A 14,903-nucleotide genomic window follows, 5' to 3' on the forward strand; every position below is an offset into this window, starting at 1 on the left:
AATCATACCGATACTTGTTGAAGAAAGATGGGATGCCTTCCGGGGCATCCCCAAGCTTAGATGCTTGAGTCTCCTTGAATATTTACTTGGGGTGCCTTGGGCATCTCCAAGCTTGAGCTCTTTCCTCTCCTCCTTCTCCTCATATCGAGACCTCCTCGATCCTTGATCACTTCATCCACACAAAACTCAACAGAAAGTTCGGTAAGATCCGTTAGTATAATAAAGCAAATCACTACTCTACATACTATTGCAAACCAATTCATATTTTTGTTTTTTCATTGTAGCTACTGTAATATAACTTTTTCATAGCTTAATCCACTGATAGAAATTGATAGTTTCATCAAAACAAGCAAACTATGCATCGAAACCAGAATCTGTCTTAAACAGGACAGTCTGTAGTAATCTGAACATTCACCATACTTCTGGTACTCCAAAAATTCTGAAAAAATTAGAAAAAATAAACAATTTGTATAGAAAGACAGTGCCAAAAGTTTTCAGAACCGTTTGATGTTCCGGTAAAAAATGTAAAATCGTGCACTACAGCCAAAGTTTCTATTTTGCACCACACAAACCAACAAGCAATGTAAACATCCTAAAGAAAAATCTTGGCACATTATTTTTATAATACAATGGAATTATACAAGGGGATAATTATTTTTGTTGAAAAGTTTCTGTAATCAAGATTCGCAAAGTTTCCGTGAGCATGAACAAAGTTCGAGGAGCTCCTTCACTTCAACAATGCTTGTCTCTCTCACTTTCACTTTCCTTTTTGAAAAGTTTTGGGTTTCCCTTTTTATTTTTTATTTTTAAACTCTATAAAATCACTCGACAGAAATTAATGACTCTCTAAAATTTCCGGGTTGTCTCCCTGGCAGCGCTTTCTTTAAAGCCATTAAGCTAGGCATAAGGTGCTCAAGTAATGAATCCACCCGGATCCCAAGGTATATCAAAGCCAATTTGAATTAGCAATGATTTGGCATTTAGTAGTGAGCACAAAGCAACATATATCAAGCAATGACGAAGTCTAACTCTCTTCCTATGCATCGGCATGTCATACAAGAACAATTCATGCACATCAAGTAAAGGCCAATGCATAGCATAAGAAGTTTCTTGCAATTTTATCATGTTGGAAACATAGAGAGGCGGAGATGTAGTTCCTCTCTCATAATAATTGCAAGTAGGAGCAGCAAGCACATCCATATTATATCTATTAAAATCATCATGTGTAGTAGTAAAACGCAACCCATCAATATAATCCTTAATAAGGGCGAACTTCTCCGATATAGTGTAGTCAGGAGAATTCAAAAAGATAATAGGACTATCATGTGTGGGTGCAATAGCAACAATTTCATGTTTAACATAAGGAAATATAGCAAGTTCATCTCCATAAGCATAATTCATATTGGCATCTTGGCCACAACCATAGCAAGCATCATGAAAAAGGGATATTTCAAAAGAATCAATGGGATCATAACAATCATCAAAGCATTCATCCTTCGGTAAGCACGAAGGGAAATTAAACAATGTATGAGTTTAATAGTTACTCTCATTAGAAGGTGGGCATGGGTAGCTAATCCGCTCTTCATCCTTTTGTTCTTCGCTCTCCTCATCATCTTTTTCATCCAACGATCCCACAGTTTCATCAATTCCTTTTTCCATAGACTCCTGCAAAATATTAGTCTCTTATTGGATAGCAGACGAGTCCTCAATATATGGTTTAACATAGGCATTAGAAGCATAATTATCATAACAATATTTAAGTATGGCAAAAATTTCAGATTTGTAAAGAGCAGCATCATACTTTCCAATCAAAGAAGCAATTTCATAAGCACCCTTAAAAGCAACAAATTCTTCAATTTGTTGAACATCATAGTAATTATAAACACCCTTAGCATACGAAGATACAATTCCATTATCACTAAACTCACATTGGTAGGGAAGGTGTTTCTTAGGGTCTTCAGAACAACAAGTAAAATCATATATTTCACATAAATTCCAAGCATAGCATTGCAAACGATGAATTTGATGCAGTAAAAGTTTCCCTTTTTGAGATAAGCGGTGTCACACATAACAAGCATGCTCATCTAAAGATTTCCCCTCAACTAAGCTTGTTGGGGTTTCAGCACCAGCACAAAGGGATCGAAGATGATCCAAGTAAAAAGCTTTAGGAGTGTGATAGATTTTGAGTGGTTCTTCAACCATTGGTGTAGTAGGTACAACTATTTTTTTGGTATTTTGCGTTTCCTACCCATAACTAAAGATAGAAAACAAGAACACAAAATAAAAAACTACTTAGTGATAAAGCAAACAAGCACACACGAGAATATTCACCCCACGCTATAACTCCCCGGCAATGGTGCCAGAAAAAGGTCTTGATAACCCACAAGTATAGGGATTAATTGTAGCCTCTTTCGATAAGTAAGGGTGTCGATGAAGGAAATATGCCCTCGAGGCAATAATAAAGTTATTATTTATTTCCTTATATCATGATAAATGTTTATTATTCATGCTAGAATTGTATTAACCGGAAACATAATACATGTGTGAATATATAGACAAACAGAGTGTCACTAGTATGCCTCTACTTGACTAGCTCGTTAATCGAATATGGTTGTGTTTCCTAACCATAGACATGAGTTGTCATTTGATTAACGGGATCACATCATTAGGAGAATGATGTGATTGACATGACCCATTCCGTTAGCTTAGCACACGATCGTTTAGATGTTGCTATTCCTTTCTTCATGACTTATGCATGTTCCTATGACTATGAGATTATGCAACTCACGTTTACCGGAGGAACACTTTGTGTGCTACCAAACATCACAAAGTAACTGGGTGATTATAAAGGTGCTCTACAGGTGTCTCCGAAGGTACTTGTTGGGTTGGCGTATTTCGAGATTAGGATTTGTCACTCCGATTGTCGGAGAGGTATCTCTGGGCCCTCTCGGTAATGCACATCACTTAAGCCTTGCAAGCATTGCAACTAATGAGTTAGTCGCGGGATGATGTATTACGGAATGAGTAAAGAGACTTGCCAGTAATGGGATTGAACTAGGTATTGAGATACCGACGATCGAATCTCGGGCAAGTAACATACCGATGACAAAGGGAACAACGTATGTTGTTATGCGGTCTGACCGATAAAGATCTTCGTAGAATATGTAGGAGCCAACATGAACTTCCAGGTTCCGCTATTGGTTATTGACCGAAGACGTGTCTCGGTCATCTCTACATAGTTCTCGAACCCGTAGGGTCCGCACGCTTAACGTTACGATGACAATTTTATTATGAGTTTATGTGTTTTGATGTACCGAAGGTTGTTGGGAGTCCCGGATGTGATCACGGACATGACGAGGAGTCTCGAAATGGTCAAGACATGAATATTGATACATTGGAAGCCTATGTTTGGATATCGGAAGTGTTTCGGGTGAAATAGTGATTTTACCGGAGTACCGGAGGGGTTACCGGAACCCCCCGGAGGATATTGGGCCTTATGGGCCCAAGTGGAGGAAGAGGAAAGGTGGCCAAGGGGCAGTCACACGCCCCTCCCCCCCATGTCCGAATTGGACAAGGAGGGGGGCGGCGCCCCCCCCTTCCCCTCTCTCCTCCTTCCCCCCAAGTCCTAATCCAACTAGGAAAAAGGAGGGGAGTCCTACTCCCGATGGGAGTAGGACTCCTCCGGCGCGCCTCCTCCTATGGCCGGCCGCACCCCCCCGCCCTTGCTCCTTTATATACGAGGGAAGGGGGCACCCCATAGACACAACAATTGATCATTGATCTCTTAGCCGTGTGCTGTGCCCCCCTCCGCCATAGTCCACCTCGATAATACTGTAGCGGTGCTTAGGAGAAGCCCTGCGTCAGTAGAACATCAACATCTTCACCACGGCGTCGTGCTGACGAAACTCTCCCTCAACACTCGGTTGGATCGGAGTTCGAGGGACGTCATCGGGCTGAACGTGTGCTGAACTCGGAGGTGCCGTATGTTCGGTACATGATCGGTTGGATCGTGAAGACATACGACTACATCAACCGCGTTGTGCTAACGCTTCCACTTTTGATCTACGAGGGTACGTGGACAACACTCTCCCCTCTCGTTGTTATGCATCACCATGGTCTTGCGTGTGCATAGGAATTTTTTTGAAATTACTACGTTCCCCAACAGTGGCATCCGAGCCTGGTTTTATGCGTTGATGTTATATGCACGAGTAGAACACAAGTGAGTTGTGGGCGATATAAGTCATACTTCTTACCAGCATGTCATACTTTGCTTCAGCGGTATTGTTGGATGAAGCGGCCCGGACCGACATTACGCCTACGCTTACGCGAGACTGGTTCTACCAACGTACTTTGCACATAGGTGGCCGACGGGTGTCAGTTTCTCCAATTTTAGTTGAACCGAGTGTGGCTATGCCCGGTCCTTGCGAAGGTTAAAACAGCACCAACTTGACAAACTATCGTTGTGGTTTTGATGCGTAGGTAAGAACGGTTCTTGCTAATCCCGTAGCAGCCACGTAAAACTTGCAACAACAAAGTAGAGGACGTCTAACTTGTTTTTGCAGGGCATGTTGTGATGTGATATGGTCAAGACATGATGCTAAATTTTATTGTATGAGATGATCATGTTTTGTAACCGAGTTATCGGCAACTGGCAGGAGCCATATGGTTGTCGCTTTATTGTATGCAATGCAATCGCCCTGTAATGCTTTACTTTATCACTAAGCGGTAGCGATAGTCATGGAAGCATAAGATTGGCGAGACGACAATGATGCTACGATGGAGATCAAGGTGTCGCGCCGGTGACGATGGTGATCATGACGGTGCTTCGGAGATGGAGGTCACAAGCACCAGATGATGATGGCCATATCATATCACTTATATTGATTGCATGTGATGTTTATCTTTTATGCATCTTATCTTGCTTTGATTGACGGTAGCATCATAAGATGATCTCTCACTAAATTTCAAGATAAAAGTGTTCTCCCTGAGTATGCACCGTTGCCAAAGTTCGTCGTGCCCAGACACCACGTGATGATCGGGTGTGATAAGCTCTACGTCCATCTACAATGGGTGTAAGCCAGTTTTGCACACGCAGAATACTCAGGTTAAACTTGACGAGCCTAGCATACGTAGATATGGCCTCGGAACACTGAGACCGAAAGGTCGAGCATGAATCATATAGTAGATATGATCAACATAGTGATGTTCACCATTGGAAGCTACTCCATTTCGCGTGATGATCAGTTATGGTTTAGTTGATTTGGATCACGTGATCACTTAGAGGATTAGAGGGTTGTCTTTCTAAGTGGGAGTTCTTAAGTAATATGATTAATTGAACTTAAATTTATCATGAACTTAGTACCTGATAGTATCTTGCTTGTCTATGTTTGATTGTAGATAGATGGCCCGTGTTGTTGTTCCGTTGAATTTTAATGCGTTCCTTGAGAAAGCAAAGTTGAAAGATGATGGTAGCAATTACACGGACTGGGTCCGTAACTTGAGGATTATCCTCATTGCTGCACAGAAGAATTACGTCCTAGAAGCACCGCTGGGTGCCAGGCCTCCTGCTGATGCAACTGATGACGCTAAGAACGTTTGGCAGAGCAAAGCTGATGACTACTCGATAGTTCAATGTGCCATGCTTTACGGCTTAGAACCGGGACTTCAACGACGTTTTGAACGTCATGGAGCATATGAGATGTTCCAGGAGTTGAAGTTAATATTCCAGAAGAATGCCTGGATTGAGAGATATGAAGTCTCCAATAAGTTCTATAGCTGCAAGATGGAGGAGAATGGTTCTGTCAGTGAGCATATACTCAAGATGTCTGGGTATTGTAATCACTTGATTCAACTAGGAGTTAATCTTCCAGATGATAGCGTCATTGACAGAATTCTCCAATCACTTCCACCTAGCTACAAGAGCTTCGAGATGAACTATAATATGCAAGGGATGGATAAGACAATTCCCGAGCTCTTCGCAATGCTAAAGGCTGCGGAGGTAGAAATCAAAAAGGAGCATCAAGTGTTGATGCTCAACAAGACCACTAGTTTCAAGAAAAAGGGCAAAGGGAAGAAGAAGGGGGACTTCAAGAAGAACAGCAAGCAAGTTGCTGCTAAGGAGAAGAAACCCAAGTCTGGACCTAAGCCTGAAACTGAGTGCTTCTACTGCAAGTAGACTGGTCACTGAAAGCGGAACTGCCCCAAGTATTTGGCGGATAAGAAGGATGGCAAGGTGAACAAAGGTATATGTGATATACATGTTATTGATGTGTAACTTACTAGAGCTCGCAGTAGCACCTGGTTATTTGATACTGGTTCTGTTGCTAATATTTGCAACTCGAAACAGGGACTACAGCTTAAGCGAACACTGGCAAAGGACGAGGTGACGATGCGCGTGGGAAATGGTTCCAAAGTCGATGTGATCATGGCCGGCACGCTACCTCTACATCTACCTTCAGGATTAGTATTAGACCTACATAATTGTTATTTGGTGCCAGCGTTGAGCATGAACATTATATCTGGATCTTGTTTGATGCGAGACGGTTATTCATTTAAATCAGAGAATAATGGTTGTTCTATTTATATGAGTAATATCTTTTATGGTCATGCACCCTTGAAGAGTGGTCTATTTTTGATGAATCTCGATAGTAGTGATACACATATTCATAATGTTGAAGCCAAAAGATGCAGAGTTGATAATGATAGTGCAACTTATTTTTGGCACTGCCGTTTAGGTCATATCGGTATAAAGCGCATGAAGAAACTCCATACTGATGGACTTTTGGAACCACTTGATTATGAATCACTTGGTACTTGCGAACCGTGCCTCATGGGCAAGATGACTAAAATGCCGTTCTCCGGTACTATGGAGAGAGCAACAGATTTGTTGGAAATCATACATACAGATGTATGTGGTCCGATAAATGTTGAGGCTCGTGGCGGATATCATTATTTTCTCACCTTCACAGATGATTTAAGCAGATATGGGTATATCTACTTGATGAAGCATAAGTCTGAAACATTTGAAAAGTTCAAAGAATTTCAGAGTGAAATTGAAAATCATCGTAACAAGAAAATAAAGTTTCTACGATCTAATCGTGGAGGAGAATATTTGAGTTACGAGTTTGGTCTACATTTGAAACAATGCGGAATAGTTTCGCAACTCACGCCACCCGGAACACCACAGCGTAATGGTGTGTCCGAACGTCGTAATCGTACTTTACTAGATATGGTGCGATCTATGATGTCTCTTACAGATTTACCGCTATCGTTTTGGGGTTATGCTTTAGAGACGGCCGCATTCACGTTAAATATGGCACCATCGCAATCCGTCGAGACGACGCCTTATGAACTATGGTTTGGCAAGAAACCAAAGTTGTCATTTCTGAAAGTTTGGGGCTGCGATGCTTATGTGAAAAGGCTTCAACCTGATAAGCTCGAACCCAAATCGGAGAAATGTGTCTTCATAGGATACCCAAAGGAGACTGTTGGGTACACCTTCTATCACAGATCCGAAGGCAAGACATTCGTTGCCAGGAATGGATCCTTTCTACAGAGGAGTTTCTCTCGAAAGAAGTGAGTGGGAGGAAAGTAGAACTTGATGAGGTAACTGTACCTGCTCCCTTATTGGAAAGTAGTACATCACAGAAATCGGTTTCTGTGACACCTACACCAACTAGTGAGGAAGTTAATGATGATGATCATGAAATGTCAAATTAAGTTGCTACGGATCTTCGTAGATCAACCAGAGTAAGATCCGCACCAGAGTGGTACGGTAATCCTGTTCTGGAAGTCATGCTATTAGATCATGATGAACCTACAAACTATGAAGAAGCAATGGTGAGCGCAGATTCCACAAAATGACTTGAAGCCATGAAATCTGAGATGGTATCCATGTATGAGAACAAAGTGTGGACTTTGGTTGACTTGCCCGTTGATCGGCAAGCAATTGAGAATAAATGGATCTTCAAGAAGAAGACTGACGCTGACGGTAATGTTACTGTCTACAAAGCTCGACTTGTTGCGAAAGGTTTTCGACAAGTTCATGGGATTGACTACGATGAGACCTTCTCACCCGTAGCGATGCTTAAGTCTGTCCGGATCATGTTAGCAATTGTCGCGTTTTATGATTATGAAATATGGCAGATGGATGTCAAAACTGCATTCTTGAATGGATTTCTGGAAGAAGAGTTGTATATGATGCAACCGGAAGGTTTTGTTGATCCAAAGGGAGCTAACAAAGTGTGCAAGCTCCAGCGATCCATTTATGGACTGGTGCAAGCCTCTCGGATTTGGAATAAACGCTTTGATAGTGTGATCAAAGCATTTAGTTTTATACAGACTTTTGGAGAAGCCTGTATTTATAAGAAAGTGAGTGGGAGCTCTGTAGCATTTCTAATATTATATGTGGATGACATATTGCTGATTGGAAATGATATAGAATTTCTGGATAGCATAAAGGGATACTTGAATAAGAGTTTTTCAATGAAAGACCTCGGTGAAGCTGCTTACATATTGCGCATCAAGGTCTATAGAGATAGATCAAGACGCTTAATTGGACTTTCACAAAGCACATACCTTGACAAAGTTTTGAAGAAGTTCAAAATGGATCAAGCAAAGAAAGGGTTCTTGCCTGTGTTACAAGGTGTGAGTTGAGTAAGACTCAATGCCCGACCACTGCAGAAGATAGAGAGAAAATGAAAGATGTTCCCTATGCTTCAGCCATAGGCTCTATCATGTATGCAATGATGTGTACCAGACCTGATGTTTGCCCTGCTATAAGTCTAGCAGGGAGGTACCAAAGTAATCCAGGAGTGGATCACTGGACAGCGGTCAAGAACATCCTGAAGTACCTGAAAAGGACTAAGGATATGTTTCTCATTTATGGAGGTGACAAATATCTCATCGTAAATGGTTACGTTGATGCAAGCTTTGACACTGATCCGGACGGTTCTAAATCGCAAACCGGATACGTGTTTACATTGAACGGAGGAGCTGTCAGTTGATGCAGTTCTAAACAAAGCGTCGTGGCGGGATCTACATGTGAAGCGGAGTACATAGCTGCTTCGGAAGTAGCAAATGAAGGAGTCTGGATGAAGGAGTTCATATCCGATCTAGGTGTCATACCTAGTGCATCGGGACTAATGAAAATCTTTTGTGACAATACTGGTGCAATTGCCTTGGTGAAGGAATCCAGATTTCACAAGAGAACCAAGCACATCAAGAGATGCTTCAATTCCATCCCGGATCTAGTCCAGGTGGGAGACATAGAAATTTGCAAGATACATACGGATCTAAATGTTGCAGACCCGTTGACTAAGCCTCTTCCGCGAGCAAAACATGATCAACACCAAGGCTCCATGGGTGTTAGAATCATTACTGTGTAATCTAGATTATTGACTCTAGTGCAAGTGGGAGACTGAAGGAAATATGCCCTAGAGGCAATAATAAAGTTATTATTTATTTCCTTATATCATGATAAATGTTTATTATTCATGCTAGAATTGTATTAACCGGAAACATAATACATGTGTGAATATATAGACAAATAGAGTGTCACTAGTATGCCTCTACTTGACTAGCTCGTTAATCGAAGATGGTTGTGTTTCCTAACCATAGACATGAGTTGTCATTTGATTAACGGGGTCACATCATTAGGAGAATGATGTGATTGACATGACCCATTCCGTTAGCTTAGCACACGATCGTTTAGTATGTTGCTATTGCTTTCTTCATGACTTATACATGTTCCTATGACTATGAGATTATGTAACTCCCGTTTACCGGAGGCACACTTTGTGTGCTACCAAACGTCACAACGTAACTAGGTGATCATAAAGGTGCTCTATAGGTGTCTCCGAAGGTACTTGTTGGGTTGGCGTATTTCGAGATTAGGATTTGTCACTCCGATTGTCGGAGAGGTATCTCTGGGCCCTCTCGGTAATGCACATCACTTAAGCCTTGCAAGCATTGCAACTAATGAGTTAGTTGCGGGATGATGTATTACGGAACGAGTAAAGAGACTTGCCAGTAACGAGATTGAACTAGGTATTGAGATACCGACGATCGAATCTCAGGCAAGTAACATACCGATGACAAAGGGAACAACTTATGTTGTTATGCGGTCTAACCGATAAAGATCTTCGTAGAATATGTAGGAGCCAATATGAACATCCAGGTTCCGCTATTGGTTATCGACCGAAGACGTGTCTTGGTCATGTCTAAATAGTTCTCGAACCCGTAGGGTCCGCACGCTTAACGTTACGATGAAAGTTTTATTATGAGTTTATGTGTTTTGATGTACCGAAGGTTGTTCGGAGTCCCGGATGTGATCACGGACATGACGAGTCTCGAAATGGTCGAGACATGAAAATTGATATATTGGAAGCCTATGTTTGGATATCGGAAGTGTTCCAGGTGAAATAGTGATTTTACCGGAGTACCGGAGGGGTTACCGGAACCCCCGGAGGCTATTGGGTCTTATGGGCCCAAGTGAAGGAAGAGGAGAGGTGGCCAAGGGGCAGCCGCGCGCCCTACCAAACGTCACAACGTAACTGGGTGATTATAAAGGTGCTCTACAGGTGTCTCCGAAGGTACTTGTTGGGTTGGCGTATTTCGAGATTAGGATTTGTCACTCAGATTGTCAGAGAGGTATCTCTGGGCCCTCTCGGTAATGCACATCACTTAAGCCTTGCAAGCATTGCAAATAATGAGTTAGTTGCGGGATGATGTATTACGGAACGAGTAAAGAGACTTGCCAGTAACGAGATTGAACTAGGTATTGAGATACCGAAGATCGAATCTCGGGCAAGTAACATGCCGATGATAAAGGGAACAATGTATGTTGTTATGCGGTCTGACCGATAAAGATCTTCGTAGAATATGTAGGAGCCAACATGAACTTCCAGGTTCCGCTATTGGTTATTGACCGAAGACGTGTCTCGGTCATCTCTACATAGTTCTCGAACCCGTAGGGTCCGCACGCTTAACGTTACGATGACAATTTTATTATGAGTTTATGTGTTTTGATGTACCGAAGGTTGTTGGGAGTCCCGGATGTGATCACGGACATGACGAGGAGTCTCGAAATGGTCAAGACATGAAGATTGATACATTGGAAGCCTATGTTTGGATATCGGAAGTGTTCCGGGTGAAATAGTGATTTTACCGGAGTACCGGAGGGGTTACCGGAACCCCCCGGAAGATATTGGGCCTTATGGGCCCAAGTGGAGGAAGAGGAAAGGTGGCTAAGGGGCAGCCGCCGCCCCCCCCCCCCAAAGTCCGAATTGGACAAGGAGGGGGGCGGCGCTTCCCCTTTCCTTTCCCCTCTCTCCTCCTCCCCCCCCCAAGTCCTAATCCAACTAGGAAAAAGGAGGGGAGTCCTACTCCCGATGGGAGTAGGACTCCTCCGGCGCGCCTCCTCCTATGGCCGTCCGCACCCCCCTTGCTCCTTTATATACGGGGGCAGGGGCACCCCATAGACACAACAATTGATCATTGATCTCTTAGCCGTGTGCGGTGCCCCCCTCCACCATAGTCCATCTCGATAATACTGTAGCGGTGCTTAGGCGAAGCCCTGCGTCAGTAGAACATCAAAATCGTCACCACGCCGTCGTGCTGACGAAACTCTCCCTCAACACTCGGCTGGATCAGAGTTCGAGGGACGTCATCGGGCTGAACGTGTGCTGAACTCGGAGGTGACGTACGTTCGGTACTTCATCGGTCGGATCGTAAAGACGTACGACTACATCAACCGCGTTGTGCTAATGCTTCCGTTTTCGGTCTACGAGGGTACGTGGACAACACTCTCCCCTCTCGTTTTCTATGCATCACCATGATCTTGCGTGTGCGTAGGATTTTTTTTAAAATTAATACGTTCCCCAACAGTCGAACCCAATGAGGAGCTAAAGGTAGAACAAATATTCCCTCAAGTTCTATCGACCACCGATACAACTCTACGCACACTTAACGTTCGCTTTACCTAAAACAAGTATGAAACTAGAAGTACTTTATAGGTGTTGTTGGATAAGTTTGCAAGATAATAAAGAGCACGTAAATAAAAGCTAGGGGCTGTTTAGATAAAGACACAATTAAATTAGTTTCAGTAGAGAGCTTTTTGTCACGAGAAAGTTATTTGTCCGTAGACAATCAATGACTAGACCGGTAATCATTATTACAATTTTATTTGAGGGAGAGGCATAAGCTAACATACTTTCTTTTCTTGGATCATATGCACTTATAATTGAAACTCTAGCAAGCATCTGCAACTACTAAAGATCATTAAGGTAAAACCGAACCATAGCATTATAAGGCATCAATTTCTCTTTTACTTCCATACGCAAACAAGCTACTTACTCGGGTCTGTGCTTCTGTCACTCACGCCACCCATCATAAGCAAATCATGAACATATTACAAACCGTACAACAGATATCCCTCATGCTTGCGCGACACGGAAAGTATCATAAGACAGCACCAGAGGCGGATTTGGGCCTGGGGCAACTGCGGCTGTAGCCCCAAGCGTGGCCCAACTAGCACCTATACGTCTAATAGGCAAAATTCCAGAATTTTAGATACAATGAAGCGCAGCCCCAGGCTTTAGCACATAGACGTGCAAGGCTACAACTATGCCAGCCCATTAGCCCAACTATAAGCCCTCCACGACTGTGCAATTCCCAATCGATCAGAACTGAAAAGAAAATCGTGCAGTTGACCGACGCTCGATCCTCTCTTGCCCGATCGTTCCTAAAAAAATCTCTCGCCCGATTCATCAAACTAGAGAAACCCTCGCCTCGTCCAGATACTGCGCCGCCACCTAAGTCAACCTGCGATCCGTCCCGTCCGGCGTCCTGACCATCCGCCTTTGGTTCTTCCTGTTCTTCTCCAGGTCTCCAACTCCCGTGAAATTGCAGTGCGTCCACACCCGGTTCAACAGGTAATTTGTAGTTTGTATCATGTAAATTCGTTTTTGCTACTTCCTCTATATCAGCCCATTTCGGTGAGTTGGTGATTTTAAAGTTACTCCTTTTACCCAGGTCAATTTTATTTCATTATCAAGATGGAATCAGAAATCCAAGATGAGTCCATGAATCACAGCCTGGTAAGCTACATTGAGCTTGATGATCTACAAGGATTGATGATTTTAGATCGTACAGTGCTATATAAAATGAGGAAAACATGGGGCTATTGGCCTTGTGCAGGTTTTGAGAATGATATATTATGTTTTCGTTTTGTGCAAAATTATCATATGAACAATTGACTTGGTGTATATCCAGTGTCTTGATTTCAAATACTTGATTTTATGTTTTTAACTCAAGGCCCTTCTACTATTGTGGGTGAAGAAACGATGGCCTCAAATTGAGCAAGTCTTTGTTAATTTGGTACGAACGCTTGCCTGATGCACTTTGTTAAAACTATATTTTTATTGAATTTCCTCTCATGGTAACAATGAATTCATATTTAATTTTAAATATGAACTTGTAGCATACTTATAGCATGCTTTGGTATGCGTAGTATTCGACATTATTTTTAGTAACTTAACTTTAGCCCTGGGCTTTGAGAAATTCTCGCTCCACCTGTATACAGCACCAGTAATAAAACATGCAACTCAAACCAATCACGATCATCAATTAACCCATAGGACAAAACAGATCTACTCAAACATCGTAGGATAGCATACATCATTGAGAAATAACATAAATCGCTAAGCACCATGTTTAAGTAGAGATTACAGCGGGTAAAAGAGGGGTTACACCGCTGCAAAGAGGGGGGAAGAGTTGGTGATGACGGCGGTGAAGTTGTTGGTGTAGATCGTTGTCCCGATGATGGCCCCGACGGCGTTCGACGCCACCGGGAGAGAGGAGAAGAGAGCCCCCCTTCTTCTTCTTCTTCTTCTTCTTCTTCTTCTTCTTCTTCTTCTTCTTCTTTGACCTCCCCCCTAGATGGGAGAAGGGTTTCCCCTCTGGTCCATGGCCTTCATGGCGGCGGAGGGGCGAGAGCCCCTCGGAGATTGGATCTCTCTCTGTTTCTTTCTATTTCTGCGCTCCCCGATTCTTCCTTTTCACCATTTCTTAAATTCTCAGAGATCCGTAACTCCGATTGGGCTGAAATTTTGATACGATTTTTATCCGGATATTGGCTTTCTTGCGGCGAAAGAAGGGCACCAAGCGCCTTACGGAGTGGCCACGAGGGCCCATGGTGCGCCCCTCACCCTCGGGCATCGTCTCGTATTGATTCCACTTCCCAAAATTCACATATATTCCAAAAAAATCTCCGTAAGTTTTTTTCTCGTTTGGACTCCGTTTGATATGGATTTTCTACGAAACAAAAAACATGCGACAAACAGGAACTGTCACTGCGCACTGGATCAATATGTTAGTCCCAAAAATAGTATAAAAAGTTGCCAAAAGTATATAAAAATTGTATAATATTGGCATGAAACAATCAAAAATTATAGATACGACGGAGACGTATCAGATCTTCGAACGGATCTGGGTGAAAACCTGCTCTCGGCTAGCTGCCAAGGCCGGCGGTGACGGTGCTGTCGGCGTTGTTCCCTTCTTAAAGGCATCGCCGTGGAGAAGTTTAAGGCCACTCTATGCTACCTCCGAGGAAAACTCTAGATCAGTAGATCAGATGACGGTGGCGCTATGGTGTCGTTTCCCTCTTGGAGGTGTCATTCATGGAGGTGTACACGGACCGAGGGACCAGTGGAAGGCTTTTTGGTGGAGCGGTGCTTCATCTTACACATTGATGGCGGCAGATCTCGGCGGCATGGCGCCCTGGAGACTCGACTTCTGATGCGTGGAGATGGACTCGTGCAGGGAGGTGGCGCTGTCTGGCGTCGTGGTGGCATCGACGGCAACTAGACCGGGCAAGGTTGATGCAGCAGTACAACACTGAAGAT

This window comes from Triticum urartu, chromosome 7A (assembly GCF_056163025.1).
Source record: "Triticum urartu cultivar PI428250 chromosome 7A, HENAU_Tu73, whole genome shotgun sequence".
Classification (NCBI taxonomy): Eukaryota; Viridiplantae; Streptophyta; class Magnoliopsida; order Poales; family Poaceae; genus Triticum; species Triticum urartu.